Source organism: Rattus rattus, chromosome 16, assembly GCF_011064425.1.
Source record: "Rattus rattus isolate New Zealand chromosome 16, Rrattus_CSIRO_v1, whole genome shotgun sequence".
NCBI classification, from domain to species: Eukaryota; Metazoa; Chordata; class Mammalia; order Rodentia; family Muridae; genus Rattus; species Rattus rattus.
In genome coordinates this window covers 15,866,585-15,887,807 of record NC_046169.1, presented here as the reverse complement: position 1 = coordinate 15,887,807, position 21,223 = coordinate 15,866,585, and the positions used below count along the sequence as shown (strand labels likewise).

Below are 21,223 nucleotides of genomic sequence, written 5' to 3'. Positions count from 1 at the left end.
AGAATCGCACCCCTTTCCCTCCCCACCAACATAACACTCACTCAGAATAGGATAGCAAGGATCAGAGAAGACCTGGCACAAGTCACATGACAGTCACATGGCTGATTGACTGGACATTAGTCACATTGAGTTCTTATAGTCTTCCTTTCCACACAGAGACTTCCGTAAGCTGGCTCAGTGCAGACTCTGAGAAGGCTCCTTCCACAAAGCTCCTGAGTGACTCCCTCTAATTATTTTTAGTTTCTTTGGAAAGTCATTCCAGAACGTTTTTTTGGAATAAATGGGCAAAGACAGATCAGAGCAGTCATGTGTCACTCAAGACGTAAGGCCTGGGACATGTCTGACAGTAGACACCGCTGGCCTGTGACTCAGGTGAAGACATGAGACATGCAAGCAGAGGTGGTGGTGCCTTCAGTGCTGGTCCTAAGGTTCACCCTACCCTTCCCCAGGACACAGTGACATCAGCTCCCCAAAGGGCAGGGAGACATGGTTGCACCAGAGGAAGTGACATCATTCTCCCTGAGTGGCATGTGCATAGGCATCTTCCCATTTCCTTACGTTCCTCTCATTGATTGCCTTGTCCATGCTTCCCAGAAGCTGCCTATGCAGCCTGCCCTGTCTCATGTCTGGTTTTCTGTCTTACTTGCATTATTGTAATCCTCAGAGATACATTGTCCTGAGCCATAAACAATCTCTCATGACCTTCCTGCCAGCTGCACATATACATAGTACCCTTGAGACACTGAGGCACAGAACCTTTGGGATGAATTGGTCCTGTGTCTAGGGCTATGGTCCTAGTCAGAAAGAGCTCTCTCTCTCCCTCTCTCTCTCTGCCTCTCTCTCACACACATACAGAGGGACAGAGACAGAGACAAGTCAAGGCACCTTTGACAGCTGATCAATTTCCACGACTTTCCACAGTCTTCATCCTGAGCAAACATGGCCTCCACCAGACCAGGCTCAGTGACTTTTAAGAGTCCACTTTCTGACAAGTCCACAGTATTAAGATTCTCTGATTTTATGTCCAAATAGTTTATCCCATGAAAGTGATGAGACAGAACAGGCTCAAGGCTTCCTATTTCTCTCTGACCACTCCCATTGGAGAAACATCTTTCAGATAACACATACTGCAGGCTATGTGGGCCCTGACCCAACAGATAACCTCAGATGAAAGTAGGATGGTGTCCTACTTTTCTCTTCTCCATTTGTGTCACACCCCCTACCTACACACTTCTTGATTTCTCTTCCCTAGTGACAACACACAGACCCCAAGGAAACTCAAATTACCCTATTCAGACTGGTGCCTGAAGAGATTGGAGAAGCTAGAGAGGGTGGTGGAAGGATGGCAGCTGGTGGTGCTGACAGTAGACTCAGGCTGCAGAGGAAGCTTTAGAATAGTTCAGTGGCCTGCTGTCATCTGACCTCATCTTTCTCCATACCAATGACTTTGTCATCTTGCTCTCTCTCATCTGCTTCCTACATCAGCAGGAGCATCCGTTGCACCCTTGCACATGGGAGCTCTCAGGAAGAGACTATGTTGTGTTTTATAAAATTAAAAACAGAAGGAATGCCAGGAACTTGTTAGGTGGAGTCTAGACAAATGCGAAATCTCTATACTGTGTTCTAAAGGCCCAGTGAGTGGTCCTGGGGGACCAGCTCAGTCTCCTCTGGTTTGAAGTCTGTTGACTTCTGCTGATACCCAAGGACAGAAACATTTATATATGTGTCATCAAGTTTGTGGCCACAGAAAGAGATAAATTCCCCCTCCCTCCTCTGTAAGTGGTATGTGGCTTAAAACAAAACAAATCAGAACCAAAAAATCAAAACCTATTAATAAGCCAGGCATGGTAGTCAGGACTTCATCCCATTCTGTAAGAAACAGCATTGGGGTGCTTCTAAATTTGAAGACTGCCTTGTCTTACAAAAAAAGTTCTAGAACATTCAGATATATATATAGTAGAGAGAGCCATTTCTCAAAAAACAGAAACATACCACAAAGTGTGCACAGCCAAACAACAAAAGGTTAAAGTATTGATATTCACATTTTAAAAAATGTAAGTCTGAAGAGGAAACTGGTATCATCTTCAAGTTCTCCATCCTCAACAGGAAGGGAACCAAGAGATGACCTTTCTCCATGACCTCTCTGCACTGTTTGGAGTTTTGGTTAGCTTTGCTATTGGTTTCAAGGAAAAGTCTCATGTAAAACAGGCTGGCTTCAAACTCAAGAGGTACTAAAAATAGCTTTGGTTTCATTGGTTCTCAAGATTTTTAATACTGGGACAGTTCCTCATGCTGGGGTGACTCCACCCATACAAGTATTTCATTGCCGTTTCATGACTGTGGTTTTGTGGCTGTGATGATCTCAATATAAACACCTGATATGCAGGATATCTGACATGCCACTTCTCTGAAAATGTTGTTCCTCCCTCGAAGAGATGTTGATCCACACGTTGAGAACCAGTGCTCCAGCTGATGATCTTCTCATCAATACACGTCCATAGTTGAGGTGACAGGTATGTTATGATGTCCAATTCCCTCTGATCCTTTTTCTTACTGATGAGCATGGTCCAGGGAACACACAGTCCAAATACTGGTAGCCAGGGCAGAAGCCAAAGTCTGCTTCTCAGTAGGACCATAATGTTTTCTTTTGACTGATCAGATACAGTGTGCCTAAGTGTATACAACCAAGATTTATGCACTTATGTGATGTTGAGAATGTTGGCTTGTGTAAGTCTTTGCTGTGGGAAAGAATCTAGGAGTGTTCATGTTCAGGGATGGGAAACATTACCCCAGCTCCCAAGGTTACTGTGCCCATGAGAGCTGTTAAGTTCAGCCTCAGGAAGCTTGGATGTAATCACAACCACAGCAGACATCTCACACCTGGACCAGGACACTTCCCTTTAGCCACAAGGAGCATTAGTGACCTATCCATGATCCCAATTATCTCCACTTGGTCTCATGGGATTAGAGATAATTTTCTCAATGTGTCAGCAAAGACCCATGAATGGTACTCATTTGAGGCTTGTGATTGGTGGACTGCATCTGTGCCACACTGCACCTATGGCTCACTGTGATTGGTAGATCTCTATCCAGTATGACCATGCACTTTTTCTGGCTACAAGAGAAACCTGGTTTCACTCTTACTTGGGCAGTCTGGATTGTTTTCTGTGTTCTCACAAACTTTTTGGTAGAAGCCGGCCAGCTGACTACCAAATTTAAGGAGAGACTGGCCTTGGCACCGAAGTTTCGTCCTAAGAAAGACCAAATGGTTCAGAATATCAACATGGCAGGGAATGAGGAATTGAGTGCATATAGTTGCACCTATGAGGAAAGGAACCCTAACATAGGATTAATTAAGCAATGTTCTGTCACTGAATGTGAAGCATGGAGGAATTGTGGCTATGGGTGAGATGGCAGTGTCCATGGAGTAATGGAGAGGGGAATCTTGAATCTCAGTCTGTGGTTCTCAGTATGGACCACAGTCCTTGCCCCTCTCCCACTGACTTATATCCTGGACACAGTCTGCAACTCTCTTAGCAGTCTCATATGGGAGAAAAGGGTCAAGACGAACTAAGATAGATTGCTGGGAAATAATATATTTATTTGCTGTCAAGGTTCTTCTGCCTGTGGGGCATGCAGAGTAGTTGAGCACCGGGCTGGAATGCAATGGACCGAGTTTATACAGGTTGGGGGTTCACAGGATCTCTTCTAGGTTGAGTCCTGTGGAGAAACAGGCTTCTCCAATAGGTTTTCAGTGAAACAGCTGTCTTTTATTGGGGGAGGGTAGCAAGAGTTATATGAACCTTTCTGGGAAAGCTTCATTTGCATGAAGAGAAATTCCATATGCTCGCTGGACTCATCCTTATAGGACGAGAGGAAGTTAGACATGTAATTCAGTCATCTTGTTCTGATGACTACCATATGCAGGCACATCAAGACCTCAGCCTTGCCCTGAACTGCTCCCTGAGTTGTTTCACTTTTGATCTCTTATTTACTCAAAAGTATCATTAAGTCCATGAGCAAACAGAGAACAGCACAGTTGGGCTCTCAGGACCAGAGACAGACAGGATGACCTGGGTTCTGGGACAGGACATCAGAGCCTACATGGCAGAAGTAGGGGCTATCTTCATATCCCTGCCCAAGAATGTTTGATAGAACAGTCCTGCAGCCATGATCTTTTGATTCCCAGAAATAAGAATTTGAAGTTGTGGGATGCTGATGGGAGGTCACCAATTACTTCTTTGATGCAAACTCTCCTCCCTGGTGAGAGAACCTGGCACCTGGAGGTCTGTTAGCTGGGGACAAACAGACAATGTCTCACCAGGAGCCTGTAGGCAACACTGAGAGGCAGAGGACAATTGTCCAGAGTCAGTTTTCTTTGTATACAATTTGGGTTCCCAGGAATCACACCCAGTTCATTGGGCTAGGCAGCAGTCTCTATTTCCCACTGAGATATCTCACTGACACACACTATTGTTTTTCCATTAATATGTAATTTGAAATACTTCACTTCAAATAAATTTAGAAAATATTATGTCTGTGATTTATCACCATCAGCAATCCCTGTCATTTTTAAAGACATGCTCTTTGTTTGGACTGGAACTCACCAATTGTTCCAGACTAGGTGGACAGCCAAGCCATGACTCTGTCTGTCTCTTGCTTGACCAGGGCTGGGATTCCAAATGCCTGCCACATCTATGGCTTATAATGTTCAAGTTCCAGACCCTTCAAATTCAAGTCCTCTTACCCATGTCTCATGCATTTCTTGTGGGGCAGCGGGCAGTGAACGTAACCTTGATTCATGGTTGAGACAGTTGAATGCCCAGGAGAACCTAAAAGGGATGTCAGGTGCATTCTCAGCCTCCAAGATCAGGGTGCTACTAGCCACAGCCACCCACAAACCACTGTAGAGAGGTTTGATATAGACCAAGCCACATTGAGCAATGCCCCAAACCCCTCTTCCATAGTTGAGGACGTGACCACAGGTTTCATAGACTTAAGAGAGATAATTCGTAGAGGGCAACACCCCAAACCCCTTCTCCACAGGTGAGGATGTGACCATAGGTCACATAGGCTCAAGACAGATCAGTCATAGGGACAGGACAATGCCCCTGAATATGTTGATGAGGTCTGACCCATCCAAAATGCTGTTATTATGGGTTGTGTTCAGAACTAAAGGTGCACAATAATCACTACATCATCTGAGAGCTTCTGTCAGTCATGAGAGTTGTAACAACACCTCTTGGGAAAGAGATCTGCTCTCCCAAAATCACTGCCAGAAACTCTCCTGTACTCCTTGATGTCTAGTCCATCTCTTGCTGGCTAACCCCAGCAACCTGAAACGGAAGCAGAACAACACCTGCCCAAGTTCTCTGTTCTCTTGGACCTTCCAACCTAGCCAGACCAGAGATCTCCATGGAAAATCTCCAGCATGGAGGCCCAAGTTTCTGACTGAATCCTCTCTTTGGCTCCCTTGTATGCTTCTCATAATAAACTTCCCAACAGCCCCTGATCTGTCCCTTGGGATGACAGGTGCCCACCTGACTGGGGTTTAGGCTTTACCTTGCTGGCCTGTACAAGAAGAAATGGTCAGTGTGTCTGCCATGCTGGCTCTCCATCCTGCCTCTCAGCTGTTCTCTGTGTTCAGACAAAATGAGGGGACCTGTAGTGCTATTGGTGTCTTGGGTCTACTCTGCCCCAGAGCACAGGCTGCTCAGGGAGGCATGACATGGAAAATTTGACTGCACTTACCCTGCATGCACTTATGTGGGCGTTGGGCTATGGGAAACTGTGGGACACTATTCTGTGGGTGGGAAAAGATGGTCTGTGTTGCTGGACATGTTAGAGCTGGATTGGGAGTCCCAGGTCTACAAGAAGGCTGGGGCCATCATATTTTCAGACTCTTGGGCATCCAGGTGCCTCTGGGATGCCTCTGAAGAGCTGAGATCGGAGTGGGTGCACATGGGTTGTCTCTAGCCCAGGGCCAAAGGGGAAGGATGGTCTCTGGCTGGTTCCACTGGACAGAGTCTCCACTCATGCCTGATCCTGACCCCATGTTCTCCTCCCCTCCTACTTTCCTCCTAAGTTCCTCCCACTGTCTACTTCCTGTGAGTATTTTGTTCCCAAATTTAAGAAGTACTGAAGCATACACATTTTGGTCTTTCTTATTCTTGAGCTTCATATGATTTGTGAATTGTTTCTTGGGCATTCGAAGCTTTTGTTCTAATATCCACTTATGAGTGAGAGCATACCATGTGTGTTCTTTTGTGACTGGGTTACCTCACTCACATTGATATTTTCTAGTTCCATCCATTTGCCTAAGAATTTCACAAAGTCGGTTTTTTCTTTTTAATTTTCTTTTTATTTTTTTCCCATCTTTATTAACTTGAGTATTTCTTATTTACATTTCAATTGTTATTCCCCTTCCCAGTTTCTGGGCCAACATTCCCCTCCCCTTCTCTACAGGTATTCCCCTCCCCATCCTCCCCCCCATTAACGCTCTTCCCCCAACAATCACGTTCACTGGGGGTTCAGCCTTGGCAGGACCAAGGGCTTCCCCTTACACTGGTGCTCTTACTAGGCTATTCATTGCTATGTATGCAGTTGGAGTCCAGGGTCAGTCCATGTATAGTCTTTGGGTAGTGGCTTAGTCCCTGGAAGCTCTGGTTGGTTGGCATTGTTGTTCATATGGGGTCTCAAGCTCCTTCAAGCTCTTTTAGTCCTTTCTAAGATTCCTTCAACGGGGGTCCCACAAAGTCATTTTTAATAGCTGAATAGTACTCCACTATGTAAATGTACCATATTTTCTGTATCCATTCCTCTTTTGAGGGACATCTGAGTTCTTTCTAGTTTCTGGCTATTATAAATAAGGCTGCTATGAATATAGTGGAACATGTGCCTTTGTTATATATTGGAGGATCTTTTGTGTATATGCCTAGGAGTGGTATAGCTGGGTCCACTATGGAAGTACTATGTCCAGTTTTCTGAGGAACTGCCAGATTGATTTCCAGAGTGGTTGTACCAGCTTGCAATCCCACCAACAATGGAGGAGTGTTCCTCTTTCTCTACATCCTCACCAATATCTTCTGTCAACTGAGTTTTTGATCTTAGTCATTCTGACTGGTGTGAGGTGGAATCTGAGGGATGTTTTGATTTGCATTTCCTTAATGACTAAAGATGTTGAACATTTAGGTGCTTCTCAGCCATTCGATATTCGTTAGCTGAGAATTCTTTGTTTAGCTCTCTGGCCCATTTTTAATAGGGTTATTTGGTTCTCTGGAGTCTAACTTCACTTTATACATTAGATATTCACCCTCTATCAGATGTAGAACTGGTAAAGATCTTTACACAATGTGTTGGTTGTCATTTAATCATATTGACAGTGTTCTTTGCTTTACAGAAGCTTTGCAATTTTATGATGTCCCATTTATCTATTATTGATCTTAGAGCATAAATCATTGGTGTTCTATTCAGGAAATTTCCCCCTGTGCCTATGTGTTCCAGGCTCTTCCCTATGTTCTTTTTCTATTAGTTTCAGTGTATCTTGTTTTCTATGAAGGTCCTTGATCCACTTGGACTTGAGCTTTGTACAAGGAGATAAGAACAGATTGATTTGCATTATTCAACGTACTGATGGTCATTTGAATAAGCACCATTTGTTGAATATGCTGTCTTTTTTCCACTGGATGGTTTTAGCTCTTTTATTAAAGATAAAAACGTGAGCATAGGTGTGTGGGTTAATTTCTGGGTTTCAGTTCTATTCCAATGGTCTACATGCCTGTGTCTATACTAATACCATATAGCTTTATGACTATTATTCTGTAATACAGCTTGAGGTCAGGGATGGTGATTCCCCCAGATGGTTTTTTCTTTTCTTTTTTTTTGAGAATAGTTTCTGCTATTCTGGGTTTTTGTTATTCCAAATGAATTTGAAATTTGCTTTTCTAACTCTATGAAGAATTGAGTGAGAATTTTGATGGGGATTGCATGGAATCTATAGGGTTGCTTTCAGGAAGATGACCATTTTTTTACAATATTAATTCTGACAATCTATGATCATGGGAAATCTTTCCATCTCCTAGGTCTTCTTTGGTATCTTTCTTCAGGGATTAGAAGTTCTTGTCATTCAGATCTTTTACTTTTTTAGTTAGAGTCACACAGAAGTATTTTATTTTATTTGGGACTATTGTGAAGGGTGACATTTCCCTAATTACTTTCTCAGCCTGTTTATCCTTTGAGTAGAGGGAGGCTACTGATTTGTTTGAGTTAATTTTATACCCGGACACTTTGTTGAAGTTGTTTATCAGACTCAGTAGTTCATTGGTGGTACTTTTGGAGTCACTTAATTTACTATCATGTCATCTTCAAATAGTGATTTATATCCCTTTGACATGCTTTTGTTGTTTAATTGCTTTGGTTACGACTTCAAGTACTATATTGAATAAGTAGGGGGAGAGTTGGCAGCCTTGTCTAGTCCCTGATTTTAGTGGGATTACTTCAAGTTTCTCTCCATTTATGTTGATGTTGGCTACTGGTTTGCTGTATATTGCTTTTTCTATGTTTAGCTATGGGCCTTGAATTCCTGATCGTTACAAGACTTTTAATATGAAGGGGTGTTGAATTTTGTCAAGTGCTTTCCCAGAATCTAATGAGAGGATCCTGTTGTTTCTTTCTTTGAGTTTTTTATAAAGTGGATTATGTTGATGCATTAATGCATATCAAAACATCCCAGCATTCATGCGAAGAATCCTACTTACCATGATGGATGATAGTTTTGATGTGGTCTTTGATTTGGCTTGTGAGAATTTTATTGAGTATTTTTCCATCAATATTCATAAGGCAAATTGGTCAGATGTTCTCTTTCTTTGTAGGGTCTTTGGTTTAGGTATAAGCATAATTGTGGCTTCATAGAAGGAATTGGGTAGTGTTCCTTCTCTTTTTGTGTGGGATAGTTTGGAGAGTATTGATATTAGGTCTTCTATGAAGGTTTGATAAAATTCTGCACTAAACCCATATGGTCATGGACTTTTTTGACGGGTAGACTTTTAATGACTGCTTCTATGTCTTTAGGACTTATAGCACTGTTCAGATGGTATATCTGATCCTGATTTAACTTTGATACCTGGTAGCTGTCTAGAAAATTATCCATTTCATCCAGACTTTCCAGTTTTGTTGTATAGGCTTTTGTAGTGAGATTTAATGATTATTTGGTTTCCCTAGGTTGCTGTTGTTATGTCTCCCTTTTCATTTTTGATTTTGTTAATTTGGATACTGTCTCTGTACCGTCTGGTTAGTCTAGATAAGGGCTTATCAATCTTGTTGATTTTCTTGAAGAACCAGCTCCTGGTTTGATGGAATCTTTGCAAGTTCTTTTTGTTTCTACTTGGTTGTTTTCAGCTTTGAGTTTGATTATTTCCTGCAGTCTATTCCTCTTGGGTGTATTTGCTTCCTTTTGTTGTTTTGGTTTCAGATGTGTCATCAAGCTACTAGTGTATGCACTATCCAGTTTCTTTTTGGAGGCAACCAGGGCTGTGAGTTTTCCTCTTAGCACTGCTTTCATTGTATCCTGTAAGTTTAGATGTGTTGTGCATTCATTTTCATTAAATTCTAAAAGGCTTTAATTTCTTTCTTCATTTCTTCCTGAGCAAATTATCATTGAGTAGAGCATAGTTCAGCTTCCATGTAGATGTGAGCTTTCTGTTGTTTTGTTTTTATTGAAATACATCCGTAGTCTGTGGTGATCTGGTAGGATGCATGGGATTATTTCAACTTTCTTGTATCTGTTGAGGCCTGTTTTTTGACTAAGTACATGGTCAATTTTGGAGAAGGTACCATGAGGTGCAAAGAAAAAGGTATATTCATTGTTTTAGGATGGAATGTTCTATAGATGTTTTTAAATCCATTTGGTTCATAACTTTTGTTAGTTTCTCTGTCTTTCTGTTTATTTTCTGGTTCCTTGATCTGGCCTTGGATGAAAGTCCATTGTAGAAGTCTTGTACTATTATTTTGTATGGTTCAATGTTTGGTTGAGCTTTAGTAATGTTTCTTTTATGTATGTGGGTGCCCATGCATTTGGAGCACAGATGTTCAGAATTTGGAGTTTTAGAATTTTTCCTTTGATGCGTATGAAGTGTCCTTCCTTATTTTTTGATCACATTTGGCTGATTGTTGATTTTATTCGATATTAGATTGGCTACTTCAGCTTGTTTCTTGCAAACATTTGCTTTGAAAAATTTTCCAGCCTTTTACTTGAGGTAGTATCTGTCTTTGTCACTGAGACACATTTCCTGTATGCAGCAAAATGCTGGGGCCTGTTTATGTATCAGAACTGGTAGTTTATGTCATTTTACTGGGGAATTGAGTCCATTGATATTAAAAAATTAAGGAATAATGATTATTGCTTTCTGTTATTTTTGTTGTTAGAGGTAGAATTATGTTTGTGTGGCTGTCTTCTTTTGGATTTGTTGAAAGAAGTTTTGTTTTTTTTTGCTTTTTCTGGGGTGTAGTTTCCCTCCTTGTGTTGGAGCTTTCCACCTATTTTTCTTTGTAGGGCTAGATTTTTTGGAAAGATATTGTGTAAATTTGGTTTTTCATGGTATAACTTGGTTTTCCATGTATGGCAATTAAAATTTTGCTGGAAACAGTAGCCTGGACTGGAACTTACATTCTCTTAGGGTCTGTATGACATCTGCCAAGGATGTTCTAGCTTTCATTGTCTCTGTTGAGAAGTCTGGGGTAATTCTTATATGTCTGCCTTTAAATGTTACTTGCTCTTTTTCCCTTACTGTTTTTAATATTCTTTGTTTGTTTTGCACATTTGGTGTTTTGGCTATTACATGACAGGAGGAATTTCTTTTCTGGTCCAATCTATTTGGAGTTCTGTAGACTTCTTGTATGTTCATGAGTCTCTTTCTTTAGGTTAGGAAGTTTTCTTCTATAATTTTGTTGAAGAAATTTACTGGCCCTTTAAGTTGCAAATCTTTACTCTCTCCTATACCCATTATGCTTAGGTTTGGTTTTCTCATTCTGTCTTAGATTTCCTGGAGGTTTTGTGATAGGAACTTTTTCATTTTCATTTTCTTTGACTATTGCATCAGTGTTTTCTATGGTACCTTCTGTTCCTGAGATTTTCTCTTCAATCTCTTGTATTCTCTTTATGATGCTTGCATCTGTGACTCCTGATCTCTTTTTCTATCTCCAGGGTTGTCTCTCTTTGTGATTTCTTTATTGTTTCTATTTCCATATTTAGATCCTTGAAGGTTTTATTCAATTCCTTCACCTGTTTTGTTTGGTTGTGTAGGTAACATACTGATGTGGATAGTCCATAGGTGGCTTGCTGCTTGAATCTGTGCATCCTTGGCCTGCTCCCAGGAGAAGGAGAAGGAGTTGGAAATCTCCATAGAGCCACCCTGGACTCCAGAGACATGCTTGTTGGTTGACCCCAAAGTCATTTTCTCTGCTGGGTCCTGCTGAGTTTCCTGGGAAGGATGGAGAGAATCTGAAGTCACTGCAGGAATGGAATGGAATGGACAACCCAGAGCATCCTGAGCCTTCAACTTCAGGAAGGATTGGAACATAGGGCAGGACTGTCCTTATGGCTAGTGAGACAGGAAAGTGAGGGAAGGGCTCCCTCTGAGGAATGAGCTCTTTCTTGGGGCAGAGAGGCCTGGCTGTTTCCACTAGCAGATATTTGTCCACATGACAGCCCACTCTTCTAAGACCCACTGTCCCCTCTGTGGCTAGTGAGATCCCCACCACTCAGTGTGTAGGCATAATGCTGGTAGCAGGAGAAGTGGGATCTGAGCCATGGCCAGCATCACTCGAGGAAGGAAGACCAGCAGAGCCTTGGGAAAGGGAGGATGCCCTGTCCAGGGATTACTGGGGTTCCCATTAGTCCAGAGAGTATATGGGTAAAGTGAGACTGATTCCCAGACCTTTTCATGTGGAGTACTGAGTAAGGGAAGGACCTCTCCATCTCTACCTTTTTGTGGCCAGCTGCCTCCTTTATTCATCTTCCTCTTTCTTTTCTCATGTTGCAGAACTTATGCCCTTGTGGTCATTGACAAGAAGATTTACCCCTTGGGCCCAGCCTCCATTGTTGGCTGGGAGACATGGCCTTGTCCTCCACAGGCAGGACTCACCTCTCTTCCACCTTGACCTTGTGCCTTACCTACACTTTTCCATTTCCTATGTGGCTTGTAATCTCTCTGTCTCCTTTCTTCTATATTTCCTGTATTCCTTCCCTCCCACTCCTCAATCTCGTTCTCATTATGTCTCCCACTATGCTGAGTGTCTGGATCTCCATCTCATAATCTCATGTAATGAAGTTGTCTGGCTCTAAAACACTTCAGATGAGGAAACACACTCAGTTCCTGGCCCTAGCATGGTGACCACCCACCCTTTGCATGCTCCCCTGATCTTTTCTTGCCTTTCAAGGACCCTTCACAGAGCCCAGACAGAACCAAGGCCTTGTGGATTCTCTCCCTTGGCCTGCTCCCTGCTGCCTACACTCCAATTTCCCTGGCTTCCTGGACAGTGACTCTAAAGCTACTCCATTTCCTAAAGAAGCCTATTTGCCTCCCCCACTCAGCTGCTCTCAGCTGCTCCGTCTCCTTCCCACCTTCGCTCTGCAGAAGAAAAGCACTACACAGTTTTATTATTTTGAATCTAGCCAGATCTCACAGTTGCTAAGCATTGAAATCTCCTGCCCTAATCTTATTAGGTAACCAATTTCAGCCATCTAGTGGTGACAGAGCCATCATTTCCAGCCATGCAATATCTTACATGGTTGGTATGTGCCTCCCATTCCAAAACCTGGCCAACAGACCTCCTCTTTCCCCGTGTCTCTTTTTTTCTCACTGGGTCATAGAAATCCCAACTTTACCTTTGCTCAGCAATTGGCTTCCACTTTCTTTATTGAACAAATCAAGAACCAATTAGGGAAACAGCACCTCCCAATACAGCACATTTTGTAGAATCAGTCATAATATAGCTCCTTTAGAGAAGATTTCAGATTCACCCAGAATGTCATTCATTCAAATTAAATATTACATTCTTACCAAGGATGCACAAAAAGTTAAAAAAGACAATCAAATTCACAAGTGCATGCACATCCAAGCACATTTGTGCATGTCTGCACACACACACACACACACACGCACACACACACACACACACACACACAATAAGCTGGAGTAACATCACAGAAGTATAAGAAGGAATAAAAATGTAAGAATCAACGGATAGGAGAGAAATCTGTGAATTATTGTCTTTCAATAACATTTTTGTTCATTAAATAATGTATTTATTCAATTTACATCTCTATATCTGCCCATCTAATTATCTAAGTATCCCCTCTCAAAACTGCTACTCACATTCCTCCCTCCATTTTTCCTCTGAGAAGGGAGAGTTCCCAGTTAAATGTATGACCCATCATGAGACATCAAGTTTTTGCAGAATTAGGCACATCCATTCCCACTGTGGCTAAAAAGCCATCCCACTTAGGGAGCATGATTTACAGACAGACAACTGACTTAGAGACAGTGCTTTTTCTGGTTGATGGGGTCCTGCATGAAGATCAAAGTGCATATCTGCTACATATATGTGGAGGGATGAGCTCTGTGTTCAGTGGCTCAGTCTCAGAGTTCAAGGCTCAATGGTTCAAGTTAGGTAGCTCTTCTAATGAAATCCCTATCCTCTTCTGACCCAATAACTCTTTCACAAGACTCCTTGAGCTCCTTATATTTCGCAGTGGGTCTCTGCATCTATTTCTGTTCACTGCAGGAAGGGACAGGTGACTAGACTCCTACCTGAAATCATAATAGAGTATTGGTGTTAGAGATTTGTTTGTGCCCAGGGTATTGATCTCAATTTAGGTCAGTCATTAATTTGTCCTTTTTCCTTAGCCCAGAACCTATTAGTGCCAGGACATATTTTGTTTGATGATTTTGCGGGTGGTTTGAGGTCTTTATCCCTCCACTTAGAGGCCTGCCTGGCCACAGAACAGGGCCACTTTGGGCTCTATATCTATCACTGATAAGAGTTTCAGAGTTTCTCATCTGGACTCCCTGGTGCTTCCCGACCATTCCATGTTCCTAGCAATCCCACAGATGACCCCTCGCTCTTATTTCTCCTCTCTCCCTGCACCTGACTCCCCACTCCATTCCCCTACTCATCCTTTCTTTCATTCAGTTTCCTCCATTCACCCACCTACAATATCTATTTTATCTCCTTTTCTGAGAAAGATTCAAATATTGTCTAGTGGGACCTCCTTGTTATTTGGTTTCTTTGGACCTGTGTATAGTAGAATTGTTATCCTGTATTTTATAGCTAATGCTTTCTTATGAGTGAGTACACAGCATGCATGTCCTTTTGGGTCTAGGTTACCACACTCAGGATGGTATTTTCTAGTCTCATCCATTAGCCTACAAAATTAATGATGTCCTTATTTTTTTAATAGTTGAGTAGTACACCATTGTACAAATCAACCATATATTATTTATCCATTCTCGAGTTGAGGGAAATCTGGTGTTGTTTATGGTTTGTGGTTATTGTGAATAAAGCTGCTATGAACATAGTTAAGCACGTATCCTTATGGGGTGGAGGGGCATCTTTTGGGTATATGCATAGGAGTAGAAGTCTGGTCTTGAAGTAGAATTATTGATAATTTTCTCAAATACTACCAAATTGATTTCCACAAGTTTGTACTCCTGCCAGCAATGGAGGTGTGTTTCTCTTGCTACACATCCTTGCCACAAATTGCTGTCACTTGAGTTTTTGATTTTATCCATTCTGATGTGTGTGACACAGAATCTCAGAGCTGTTTCATTTTGCAGTCCACTGATGAGTAGGGATGCTAAGCATTTCTTTAGGTGTTTCTTATCCATTTGATCTTCCTCTGCTGAGAATTTTCTGTTTACCTCTATATTCCATTTTATATTTGGATTATTTCATGTTTATAAATTTGAGTTCCTTATATATTTTGGATATTAACCCTCTCTTAGATGTAGAGTTGGTAAAGTTCTTTCTTCAATCTGTAGGCTGTTGTTTTGTCCTATTTTGGTGTCCTCTGGCTTACAGAAGCAGTCAGTTTCATGAGGTCCTATTTATTAATTATTGATTTTTGTGCCTGGACCATATGTATTCTATTTAGGAAGTTTTCTCCTGTACCAATGAGTTCAAGGCTATTCCCTAATTTCTGATTTATTAGATTTAGTGTATCAGGTTTTATGTTCAGACATTTGATCCACTTGAACTCGAGTTTTGTGTAGAGTGATAAATATGTATCTATTTGCCTTCTTCTAAATGTAGACATACAGTAAGGCCAGCACCGCTTGTGAAAAGTTCTTTCTTTTTCTAATTGTATAGTTCTGGCAGCTTTATAAATAATCAAGTGTCATAGTGTGCCTACTACACTTCCGTAAATCTACTTGCCATGAACAAGATTAAATGAAGTTAAAGCTAGGTCAAGAGGTGAAAAATCCACCAGGTTACAGGAAGTGGACATAGGAAAAATCCAGAGAGGATGTCACAAAGAGCAGTAGAGAGACACACAAGAAGTATTAGGAGAGACACTAAGTTTGATTGAGTTTTGATACATCTTGGAGATGGAGAATATCTTCCTGGGAAGTCATGTGAGGAGTAGGAAATTTATTCTAAAACATTATATTCTAGATCCCACTGGGAGAAAGATGGTCTTTCAGAAGTGTTGATACTCCTGAGAGCACAGGTGAGACCTCCACTCCTACTCACATTCCTGGTCCAAGAGGAACCCACCTGGAGTCCTCAGGACACAGGAACTGAGGAGCGTTCTTGAACAGTTCCCTTCCAGTTTCTGCCTGTGCCCAGTGCTGACCTGGTCCCACAGATTTTTATACCCAGCTCCCGAAGGGAGAAAGTCAGTCTTCAGGAGTGCTGACACACAGGTTTACAGGAGGGTTGAGCCACTTTCAGAGACAGCAAGGCAAGTTAACTCCAGAGACAACCAGATGGTGAGACTCAAGTGCAGGAACCTAAGCAACAGAAATCAAGGACACTTGGCACCATCGGAACCTAGTTCCTCCACCACAACAAGCCCTGGATACCTCAACATACCAGAAAAGCAAGGTTTTCATTGAAATAACAACTCATGATGATGTTAGACGCCTTTAAGATGGACATAAATAACTCCCTTAAAGAAATATAGGACAACACAGGGAAAGAGGCAGAAACCCTTAAGGAAGAAACACAAAAATCAATCAAACAGGTGAAGGAATTGAACAAAACCATCCATGATCTAAAAATGGAACTAGAAACAATAAAAAAATCACAAAGGGAGACAAACCTGGAGACCGAAAACCAAGGAAAGAGATCAAGAGTTATAGACACAAGCAAGCATTACCAACAAAATATAAGTGATAGAAGAGAGAATCTCAGGGGCAGAAGATATCATAGAAACCACTGACACAACCATCAGAGTAAATGTGAAAAGAAAAAGCTCCTATCCCAAAATATCCAGAAAATTTAGGGCACAATAAGAAGATAAAACCTAAGGATAATGGTATAGAAGAGAGCTATATGAACAACAATGTCAACCAACCAGAGCTTCCAGGGACTAAGCCACTACCCAAAGACTATACATGGACTGACCCTGGGCTCCAGCTGCATAGGTAGCAATGAATAGCCTAGTAAGGGCACCATTGGAAGGGGAAGCCCTTGTTCCTGCCAAGGCTGGACCCCCAGTAAACAGGATTCTTGGGGGGAGGGCGGTAATGTGGGGAGGATGGGGAGGGGAACACCCATATAGAAGGGGAGGGGGAGAGGTTAGGGGGATGTTGGCATGGAAACTGGGAAAGGGAATAACAATTGAAATGTAAATAAGAAATACCAAATTTAATAAAGATGGAAAAAATAAAAAATGTACATAGATACAAGTGGCATATATAATTGCCATTTACCTGTGGATTGTGACATATTTTGTTTAATGTAGGGCACAAAGGGTTGCATGATTAGCTTTTATTTTGTAAAGTGTTAAAATATTGTTAATTGTAATTGTAAAGTAATAAAAAGATAAATGAACTTCTACTCTTAGAGAGGCTAAAATGTGAACAAAAAAGGAAGGTAACGGATGAGATAGGAGGATTATCTAGTTCAGGACATGGTTAATAAAGAGAGTTCTTTTCTTTAAAAAAAGTCCAATAAAAAAATACATGTTCCCTGTTTAAAAAAAAACAGAAGAGAGCAAAGATTCCAAATTAAAAGGCAAATAAATATCTTCAACAAAATTATGGAAGAAAATATCCCTAACCTAAAGAAAGAGATGCCCGCAAATATACAAGAAGCCTACAGAACTCCAAATATTTTGGACCAGAAAAGAAATATGTCCTGTCACATAAGAGTCAAAACACCAAATGAACAAAACAATGAGTATTACAAATAGTTTGGGTTAAAGGGCAAGTAACTTTTAAAGGCAGACCTATCAGAATTACAGTAGACTTCTCAACAGAGACTATGAAAGCTAGAAGATCCTGGACAGATATCATGGAAACCCTAAGAGAACACAAATGCCAGCCCAGGCTAGTGTATCTACCAAAACTCTCAATTAACATAGATAGAGAAATGAAGATAGACAAAACCAAATTTACACAATATCTTTCCAGGAATCCAGCCCAACAAAGGATAACAGGTGGAAAATCTCAATACAAGGAGGGAAACTGCACACCAGAAAAAGCATGAAAGTAATCTTTTTTTGACTAACCCAAAAGAAGATATCCAAAAACATCAAAAATAATAGGAAATAACAATCATTGGTCCCTAATATCTATCAACATCAATGGACTCAGTTTCCCAATAAAAGACATAGAATATCAGACTGGACACTCAAAGAGGACACAGCATTTTGCTGCTTGCAGGAATCACACCTTGGTGACAGACACTACCTCAGATGAAAAGGATAGAAAACAAATTTCCAAGCAAGTTGTATCAAGAAAAAAGCAGGAGTAGCCATTCTAATAAGGAATAAAATCAACCTTCAACCAAAAGTTATCAAAAAATATAAAGAAGAACACTTCATCAAAGGAAAAACGCACCAAGGTGAACTCTCAATTCTGAATATATATGCCCCAAATGCAATGACACCTCCATTCATAAAAGAAACCTTACAAAAGCTCAAAGCATACATTGGACCTCACACAGTGAGAGTGGGAGACTTCAACAGCCCACTTTCATCAATGTACAGTTCATGGAGACAGAAACTAAACAGATATACAGAAAAATAACAAGTTATGAAACAAATGGATATAACATGTCTATAGAAAATTTCATCCTAAAAAGAATATTCCTTTTTCTCAGCACTCCATGGTATTGTCTCCAGAATTGACCATAAAATTGGTAGCAAAACAGACCTCAACAGAAACAAGAAGGTTGAAATACTACTATGCTTTTTATCAGATCACCATGGACTAAGATAAGTCTCCAATAACAACAAAACAACAGAAAGCCCACATACACATGAAAGATGAACAATGCACTCATTACTCAATGATAACTTGTTCAAGAAAGAAATAAAGAAAGAAATTAAAGATGTTTTACAATTTAATGAAAATGAAGGCACAACATACCCAAACTATAATAATTTCTTCTATAATGTTGATGAAGATATTTAAGTTGGGAGTCTTCACTCTCTTCCATACTTACTATTCTTAGGTTTGATCTTATTATGGATTTCCTGGATGTTTTGTGTAAGGAGCTTTTTGCCTTTTACGGTATCTTTGATGGTTGTGTTGATGTTTTCTATGGTATATTCTGCCCCTGAGATTCTCTCCTCTATCTCTTGTATTCTGTTGGTGATGCTTGCATCTATGACTCCTGATCTCTTCCCTAGGTTTTTCTATGTGAAGGGTTGTCTCCCTTTGTGCTTTTTTATTGTTTCTATTTCCATTTTTGAATCCTGGATGGTTTTGTTCATATCCTTCATCTGTTTGGTTGTGTTTTCCTGCAATTCTTTAAGGGTTTTTTTGTGTTTCCTCTTTAAGGGCTTCTACTTGTTTACTTGTGTTGTCCTGTATTTCTTTAAGGGAGTTATTTATGTCCTTATTAAAGTCCTCCATCATCATCATCAAAATGTGATTTTAAATTTGAATATTGCTTTTCTGATGTGTTTGGATATCCAGTTTTTGCTTTGGTGGGAGAACTGGGCTACGATTATATGAGGTAGCCTTGGTTTCCATTGCTTGTGTTCCTGTGCTTCCCTCTTGCCATCTGGTTGTCTCTGGTGTTGACTTGTCTTGCTGAGTCTGAAAGTGTCTTGACCCTCCTGTTGGCCTGTGTACCAGCACTTTTGTAGATCTGTTTTTTTTAAAGCCAGATCTGGGAATAGAGAGCTCTTCTCTCAAGTGTGTAGGCACTCCTGGTGATTGCCGTTCAGCTCTCAGGGCAGGTAGAAACAGGAAGGGTCCTGCTCCTTACTGCTCCTCAGTACCTGTGACCACAGGGCACAGATGGAACTAGGCTATTTCCTCTTGGGTCAGGGATGTGGGCAGAAAGTATTTGTTAACTCTGGGTTCTCAGGCGTGTCTGCACTTGTGAGTGTCCAGCTTTCTCCTCCATGGGATTTGGGTGCAGGGAGTTGTGGTACTGGTTCAGTTCATTTCCAGATGCAGCCAGAAACCAGCCGTTTCCTGCTGCTGGATGCTCCTATCTTCCTGTATCCACAGTCACTATCAAGTTCCCTCTTGGGCTAGGAATGTGTGAAGAAGTGGGCAGAAGTGTCAGACTCTCCTGAGGTCTCAGGATTGTCTGCACTTCTGAGAGCTCATCTCCCTCTCCCTCATGGGACTTGGGTACAGGGGGTGGTAGGATCACTTCAATTCAGTTCTTGGCACAGGCATAAACCAGAAGGGTCCTGTCCCTGACTGCTCCTACATCCCTGTGACTACAGGGCACAGATGGCACCAGGCAATTACCTCTTGGGTCAGGAATGTGGGCAGAAAAGTTTTATTGACTCTTGGTTCTCAGGAGTGTCCGCACTTCTGAGTGTCCAGCTCTCTCCTCCACAGGATTTGGGTGCAGGGAGCTGTGGTACCACTTAAGTTCAGTTCCCAGCACAGCTGGTTCCTGCTGCTGATTGCTTCTATCTTCCTGTATCCAGAGGCACTATGCAGTTTCCCCTTGGGCCGGGAATGTGGGAAGAAGTGGGCAGAAGTGGGAAGAAGTGGACAGAAGTGGTGGTCTCTCCCGAGGTCTCAGGATTGTCCACACTTCTGGGAATTCAGTTCTCTCCCCCATGGGATTTGTGAACTGGGAGCTGCGGGATGGTTCAGTTCCCTCTCTGTCTCTTAGAAATGATAACAGTGAGTACTTACTATGACATAGCCTGAACTCTACCTGATCTAAATATTTATCCATTAAATAACATAGCCATTACCATTGAATTCAGCCTAATTGAAGTTCTATGCACAGTACAGAATGAGTACTGCCTCATTGACAGAAGATAAATGAATGACCAAACACCTCTTTCCTGATAGAGTCATTACTGCCCTCTGAAAACCAATGGGTGTGACCCCCACTATTTCTTTGCCTTGGCATTCTCATATGCCAAACTCTAATCAAATGGCCAGTTAATCTCTCCTGATAACATTTCAGGGCTTCTGTGTCTCAAAACTTCAAACTCTTCAATAGTCTTCTCAGAGCACAGTTGCAAAGGTATAGCAGACTCTAGTGCAAGCTATGCCTACTAAGTCCTCATTACTCTGAGCCCGTGTTTTGATGATTTTCTGAAATGTGCACTGTTTAAATCTTGACAGTGTACTGAAATTTTTGCACCCCATTTTTTAATTATTGCATTTCCTCAGGTATATTTCCTCCTGATTTTTAGTTGCTGATTGGTTTGTTTTTATTTGGAGGCATTTTCTGATTTAATATTGTGTCTTGTTATTTGCTGAATGTGTGCATCAGCTGTAGGATATTTCTTGTAAATTTGTTTAGGGCCATTAGGCATATATCCTGTCTGTTAAAGTACAGATATTTTGAGTTTCTTTTTGTATTCTGCACCTCCTTTGTCTATTTCATTACCCTACTTCTCAAGATAAGATATCAAAAAATTTATATAAAAAGTATCTATTAGTTAATATTTTCTTGTTCCTGATTTAATAGAACTAGTTAAAGTGAATTTTATGTTAGCAGTAGGATGTATTTGCCTTTATCATGTCTATAAATACATACATCTAAAGGATGAAACCAACATGGC

General features: G+C 41.2%; 1 protein-coding gene across 1 annotated transcript in view; it reads right to left on the bottom strand.

Moving 5' to 3' along the window:
* The window catches only part of LOC116885902 (NXPE family member 3-like), a 460,690-nt gene that overhangs the window by 222,142 nt on the left and 217,325 nt on the right, over nucleotides 1-21,223 (bottom strand). The window lies entirely within an intron of this gene.